Genomic DNA, 7,732 nt, shown 5'->3' with positions numbered 1-7,732 from the left:
GAGGCCATATTCAGCCCCGCGGACCCCATCCCCTGGGGCATGGCCAGGTTTTTTTTAAAATTAAATTATAGGAGGGGTGCTGCGTGGCCCCCCTCCTCAGGCCATTTATGGCACCGGGGACCACATCCCCCGGGGCCGGCCATTCCGTGTTTTAAAAAAAAAAATGTTTATGTGGGTGGGGGCCCCGTGGCCCCCCTCCTGGGCCACTTATGGCCCCGGGGACCTCATCCCCCGGGGGCCTGGCCTCTCATTGGGGACCGTAGGGGGTCTCCAATTCCCCCACGGTCCGGCCAGCTGCCCGCCTCCTGCAGGAGCCGGCATTGCTTTTCCACACAGGGAGCTGCTAAGATGCAGCTCCCTGTGTGGAAAAGCAATATGGTTTGGAATTTGAAAGCGAGAGCAGGTTTCCTGCTCTTGCTTTCAAAACCCAAACCAGAGTTTGCAATGACAGGGCGGGAGCCGCAAGGCTCCCGCCCTTTCGTTGCAAAGAGCAGTGTCCCGAGGGTGGGCACCCCGGGACACTGCAGGAGCTGGCCCTGGCGGTCCCCAGGGCCATCACTGGCTCCAGGAGGTGGGCCGCGCGGCCCCCCCTCCCAACATTAGCAAAGCCCCGGGGAGGTGGTGGTCTCCGGGGCTCGGGGGTCTGTAACAGACCCCCAAATTTGCATACTTAGTGCGCTGGGGAGGTGGTGGTCCCCGGGGCATGTGGGGGGGCTCAAGCCCCCCATACAGGTAGTTTTTTTTTTTAAACAAGCCCCGGGGGTGGCGGTCCCTGGGGCTGCGGGGGGGCCATGTGCCCTCCCACAAATATGAAAAGATAGCCCCAGGGGTGGCGGTCCCTGGGGCTTGGGGGGGCTGTGTGCCCCCATGCAAATATTTATAGAAAGCCCCGGGGTGGTGGCAGTCCCCAGGGCTGCGTGGGTCCCCCTGGGCCCCCGCAAATATATTTTTCACATGCCCCCGGGAGCTAATTAATAACGAAGCGCGGGAGCCAGCGCTTTGTTTTTTTATTTTCGAGGCCGGATCCGCGGATCATCCGTGCATCTCGCGATTTAAAAACAAAATGCTTTTTTTGGCCCTGGGGGTCCTTGTGGGATCCCCTAGGCAGGCCTAGGGTGTCAGGGTGTTTCTACCCTGCCCCCTTTTCTTGTTTTTCGCGTTTGTTTAACTGATTTCTTGTGCCTCGGTAAGATGGCCGCCAACCTTCCTGGTTTGAAGTGTTGACAGCCAATTAGAATGCAGCTTGTGATCGGGAGGGTGCGCAGATCCACCGCGCCTCTATATATCGAAACTTTTATTTCTTGATTTTCTCAGCAACTACTGAATGGATTTACACCATTTAAAAAACAAGGTCTCTTTCTGAAGCAAGCACTACCTTTTTGCCAAATTCGGTGTTCAGCAGTTCGGGCTGTAGTCGTGTCTACAATTTCCTATGGGAATTAACATGGAGCAAACACGTTTTGGGACCCCCCTTTTTTCTCGGCCCCCGCTTGCCAATTCACCCCGAAACTTTCAAGATAGGAGCTGACCGTAGCGGGCCATAAGTTTTGAAAATTTCACGAAGATTCGTCAACCGGCACTAAAGTTATTCGGAAAACAATAAACGCTTTTTGAATAGAAACAAGGTCCTAACTATAACTACCTATTGGCATTTTAAAAATGAACATGAATATACAAAAGTAAGATTTGCCGAGGCCGGAGAGTGTACTCTATATGCAGTAAATCGAGGAGTAAGCCAACTCTGCGTAACCTGCCCACATCCTTTTTTAATTGTATATTAATGATTTGGAGATAACACTAGATGTTGCTGGGGCAGATGTACCGCTGTGAAATTCATGAAGGGTCTTGACTTGGAACCTCAGAACTACTACCCAATCGATTGAAGGAAAAAAATTAGACAGGGTATCCTCTTTTCATTATCTTGGCTTGGATTTTGCTGATGCTTGAGCATGGTTTGCGTGTCTTAGAAATAGATTAACTCGATTTTCTTGTGTGGTCTGCACCATTTTCTCTCTTGCTGCTTGCTGCTTGCATTGGTAGAAAGCCACTGGCCCCATTAATAGAAATTTATAAAAGGAAATGCCTTCCAACCTTGACATATGACATGATGAAATGGGGTTGTAGGGATGTTGCTGCCATCCAAGTCAAGGAACATAGATTTTGCAGCTGCCTGTTGGAGGTTTCTCCCTCGACACCTCACTTCCCCCTACGCCCTTAAGTATGTTCAGGACCTTATTGGTGCCACCCCTGTAGCCCTTTGGTGTTTCACTTGGTCAAATAAGGAAGCTAAGCTCAACCATGCAGTTGTTAGAAATTCACTTGCTTGCAACCATGGATTGAACATTCCATGGCTAAAGTATATAAGAGAGCTCTGGGCTGTGCTCACTTATTTGAGAAAACTGAAAGTATCACCAAGAAAAACTAAATCTGGACCCAGGAATGCTTTGCTTCACACAGACAAGCCTCTAGAGAGGATGTGGATGTGGTGAAGTCATCTGTAAGAGAGTATTGTTTTGTTCAAATGACAGCCGGGATTGCCCCATACCCATTATTTGTGCAGAACGTGTACGAACGCAACTTGCTGGCTCATTTTAGGTTGGGAACGATATGCTGGATGTTGTGTTTCCCCTTAGGGCAATACTCTCCAAACGATATTTGTATTTGCCCATGTGACGAGCAATCAAACCAGAACTTATTGCACTTTTTTTCTTTTTTAATTTCTATCTGTCTTGTACTAGGAAATTTCTATTGCCTCTGTTGTGCAGGCACAAATGTAATAAGTCAAAGCTGCTTTGCTCTTCTTACAGCAGCTAAATGACCAAGATACCTGTTATGTGTTCGGACGTTTTTTTAGGGGAATTTTACGTGTGAGTAAGGCAATGTTATTCCAAACAATGAATGCTCAATTCTACTGATATCTTATGTCTTGGCTTCTGTGATTTGTATTAATTTACATTATTTTATGTTTTTAGAACAGGTCTTTTTTATGGCTTTTGTGCCTGGTATGTATTCTATTTTTATTGCTGCATTTTAAAATTCTTAAATATTTGAATGTTTTTATATTAATATGTGTGTGTTTTAAATCATGTGCATTTTTTATGCTCACCTGGAAAATGATCGAATAAAGACTATTTGATGGATTGCACATGAATATATAAAATACTTTTACCCTTCAAAGTAAATATATTATATGAAGATAAACATGTTATGTATGTATCTATTTATCTATCTTTTATAAAAGATATTAACAACGGATTTAAAATAACAAAATACAAAAATAATATTACCATGAACAGTTATACAAACCTGTATACCAAATTATAATAAATAATGAAACTAATGTAATGAATGTAAAAATATACATTTTAAAAACAAATGACATTGTTCTAAAAATAATACCAATACAAAAATGGTTACTATAAATATTGTTTGACATAAAGTATGTACCTTGTAAGGGCTTGATTTACAAATCCCACTCCATTCTAGTAAACCATAGGGTAAGTTTACGACGTATAACGTTTAAGCAACAATTGGGAAAGTGTAGGGCTCCAAAAGGGTTAGATTTACTATTCCCACTCCAGTCTAAGAAACAGTTGTAAAAGTGTTGGACTACGGAGGGGTTAGATTTACTGCTCCCACTCCAGTGTATGCAATAGTAGTTAATGTGCTGGACTCCAGAGTGGTTAGATTTACTATTTCCACTCCAGTCCAAGAAACAGTAGACAAAATGTTGGACTCTGGAAAGAGTACAACTATCATTCCACCTCCTAATGATTTTATACAAAACATGTAAATACTTAATATCAGAAAAAAAACATATTATGAATAAATATTACAAGTTACATTGCAATGAAAAAATATAAAAATAAATTTGCACTAAAAAGGTAAAATAATTTCTTTAAAATGTACTTCTTTACCTACAAAAACAAACAATAAACATCAAAAAATTACTTAAATAATAAATCCAACAAAACCTATTGTGATAAACTATATAACACGAAACAATTAACTTTAAGATGTAATAACTTAAAAATACATATTACAAACATTATTATTTGAAAACACTCTAAAAAGGAATAAATAATTAAAAAACAAATAATGCACATAATATGTCTACCATTAGAAAACTTTATATATAATTATCAATTAAAGGTGGGCATGCAGGTGTGACCAGGATGAGCACGGCAACAGTTGCATGAGCGCCAAGCTCGTGAGCACCTGGGCTCTGCTGGTGCCTTATTCCTGTACACTGGGGTGCGCTGAACTTGCTACCATACCGGGAAAACTCACCGGAGCTGTCTGACACCAAGAAGAAGGTGGCACAAGAGCTCCAATTTGGTGCAGCCCAGGCACTGATGTGGCCCTGATGGGGTGAGGGGAGCTGGAAGGTGGAGGAGGCCGTCAACCTCCAGGCGGTGAAAGACCTAGAAGAGCAGCAGCATTCCCAGTGTAGCAGCACATGAGGGCGAGAAGCTACAACTGCAAGGGGACTGAGGAGTTTCCCTCCCAGTCCCTAGAGGACACCGAGTGGGTGACTGGCGGCAGGTAGTTTGAACTGCTTGTGGGCCTCCCTTTCCCTATTTAGATGGTACACCTAAATTGGCTGGGCCTCTCCCTTCCTTTTAGCCTACTTTTCGTTCATCTCCCAGTGAGAATAGACCGCTACTGACCAGTGCCACTGCTGTGCAGCCTGGATAGTGAAGCAGTCCCAGCAGTGTCTTCCACTTGATGCTCTGAACATAGAGGGAAATTGTGGACAGGAGTGGCATGCAGCACTTTCACCAGTGTGCATCAGAGGAAGAGCAGATTACTGACATATACGCAATTAGAGCCTAACAGCTGCTGAAAGACCCCTAGTGTGGAGTGCTGCCGGGTGTGAGCAGTATACACAGAATTTTACTCTGCAACACCAGTGTGTAGCCAGGCATATAGCATGTTACTACGCATGCTATTACATCGTGTTCTATTAAAATATGGTTGTTACAACGACTGCTTTGTTAGAACGTGATACCTTTACATCGCAAGTCATTAGATAGACTTGCAGTGCTGAGTAGCATGACAAAGAGATACAATGTACAAGCATATGTTAAACAAACTTGGCTCCGGTAGTTATGCTACAGGAAACGCACCTGACAAGGGCAGAGAGCCTGGCTCTCCAGAGTTGCTGGAGGGGACAGGTTTACTTTATGAAGTACTCTACGAATGTTAGAGGGATGCTGATCTTGAGCATTCCAGGATTCCCTTTCCCGATGACGCAGGTTTTTGTTAACAGGAGGGGCAGTATTTGATTCTGAGTTGGAGACTGAAGGGAAAAAGAATGTCTTTGTGAATGTGCATGACCTAACAGCGACCAAATGGGATACTTTGATACAATTATTTAATCAACTGGCCATTTTAATGCATTACCCACAAATCATAGGCAGGGACTTTAACTGCATCACCGACACTCATTTCGACGGGTCCCACTTTTCTTTGTCCACTTCAGCAGTGGTTAGAGTGGCTAGGGCCTTACAGGTCTAGGAAGAGCTCTGGCACCTGATAGAGTCTAAGTGAGCTCACCACCCAGAGAAGAGGGAACTCATTTTATGAAGACATGCACGCCCTCCATGTTTGATTGGATAGATTTCTAACCTCCCAGAGCACCCATAGTGCAGTGGTCCATGATGTAACTCCTCCTGAGAACACATTCTGACCATAACTCCTTACTCGTGTTACTGTAGTGGGGTGGAGAAAGAGTGGTAACCCAGAGGTGCCGATTAAAAGCTGAAGTTCTGGAGGATCAGGTTTTCAGGGAAATGATTCAGGAGGGCATACAAAAATACTTTACTGAGAACCTGGGCGTAACATCGTCCAGATTGGCGGCAATAGGGGCAGATGCATCAATGTTTCAGTGAGAATCAGGCAAACCCTTTTCGGAAAAGTTGAGAAGCAGGAAAAGATTATTCGGGCCATTGAGAAAAAGAGACTAATAAAACAATGTACATAATGATCAATCAATAAAATGTTTAATTTGCAATAGAAATTTAACAATAAAAAAATATTATTTAATTTACTTCCCACCCTATTCCCCTACAAACCCAACAGCCCACTACTACGTTAAAAATTACTAAGTTCATTAAAAAAGAAATTACAAAGTTAATTAAAAACTGAATAGATACCAATTATACTAACAGCACAATTACTGAATATTTTAACTAATATATTAAATTTATTTAAAAAATATATTTTTCTCAACTACATTTATGTAAACGATAATAAATAAAACAATATTATTTAAAACAAAATGATTTACCAAAAAAGGATATTCTCAACAATGATTGTCTTTGACATGATATTTTTATACTAACAATATTCTTAAAATGGTATTTAGGTATCACAATATTAAAAACTCAATATTTTGAGTAACCACCTAATTGACATTCTAGTATGTTACCGTGTTTGAAAGCAACTGGTGGGTGACATCTGTTGGATTACCCCATCAACTCTCATTAACTTCTTTTTTTTTAACATAAAATATTCTTTCATGAGCAGGTGGCTGAGGCCTGTTCTTGTGATCTTTCTGACAGGCATCCCAACTATGGCAGCAAAGCAATGCCCTGCAATGGTGCATTATAGGGAATCCCGATGAAAAATGTTCCTGGAAGTGGAAGATACCACACTCAAGGAAACAAAGTGCTGCATGCAAAGGAGCAGAAACTCTCACAAGGCTGTGACAGGAGGTAACAAGGTGTGAATTATTGATTGATTAGTACTCATGATCTAGTTTATACGCTGCACAGCCACCCTCGCTTTTCTTTCCCTGACCTAGGGACATCCCTGGCCACCACCTTCTACATTTGCAGAATCCCTTCAGCAGCCGCGGCCCCTGCAGGTAGGAGCAGTGGAGCGGTTGGGCTGGGTGGGGGGAATTATCACAGACTAATAATTAATTTTCCTTTGTTGCCTGTCGAATTCCCACCCTCCCCCCCAATCAGCCCCACCGCCCAACTGCTCTTACCTGCACGGGTCGCGGCTGCCCTTCAGTTTATTAAGGGTCAGATTTAGAATTCAGCAGAGGGGTAACTCCGTCACAAACATGATGGATATCTCGTCCGCTGTATTACAAGTGCCATTGGATATAATGCACTTGTAACACTGCGGACAGGATATCTGTCACGTTTGCGATGGAGTAACTCCTCTGCTGTGCTCTAAATCAAGCCCTAAGTATCCTTAGGTCCTCCTGCCCAAGGGACTCATCACAGATTGCCAAACCCTTGGCCCAAAAACTACCCACGGACAGTAGAGTTTTTCAGTGTCTTGTAAGAGAGTTGATGACTGTGACCTGAGTGAGACCTCACTTGGATTCTCCAGCACACCAGGCTGCTGGCTCTGTGGAACATCTATTGAAAGTTTGCAAGCCTTTCCTTTGGTTTCCAAGAACAATCTTTTAGTCTTAGCTGATGGTTAACGGGCCATTGGTCAGCCTCTTGGTCCTAATTTCTTCAGTACACTCTCTGTATTTCCTTACTCTGCTACAGCTTGAAACTCAGCCGTTCTTCAGAGCTAAGTGCAACTAAGTTTCAATAGACTAACTTAACCATCAGGAACGCAATGGACGTGTTTACCAAGGAGAGCTTCCTTCAATATCAGGAAATGGTTTTTGGTGCTTGGTTTATGTTAACATTGACAAGTGGATAACTATAACATGAAATCTTTTGCTAGTATTGCATATTTAGTTTGTAATTCTGGTCAT

At 43.0% G+C, this 7,732-nt stretch overlaps 1 long non-coding RNA gene across 1 annotated transcript in view; it reads left to right on the top strand.

Moving 5' to 3' along the window:
* Positions 1-6,702, top strand: part of LOC146856148 (uncharacterized) — a 260,681-nt gene extending 253,979 nt beyond the window's left edge. The window contains exons 2-3 of the long non-coding RNA XR_014981440.1: positions 2,973-3,002; positions 6,567-6,702. This is a non-coding gene — a long non-coding RNA (uncharacterized LOC146856148). The remainder of the gene's footprint in view (positions 1-2,972; positions 3,003-6,566) is intronic.
* The last annotated feature ends 1,030 nt before the right edge of the window (positions 6,703-7,732 follow it).

Source organism: Triturus cristatus, chromosome 4_1, assembly GCF_964204655.1.
Source record: "Triturus cristatus chromosome 4_1, aTriCri1.1, whole genome shotgun sequence".
In the NCBI taxonomy this organism is placed as follows: Eukaryota; Metazoa; Chordata; class Amphibia; order Caudata; family Salamandridae; genus Triturus; species Triturus cristatus.
Note: the sequence above shows the minus strand (reverse complement) of the source record. Positions and strands in the feature narration are given on the sequence as shown.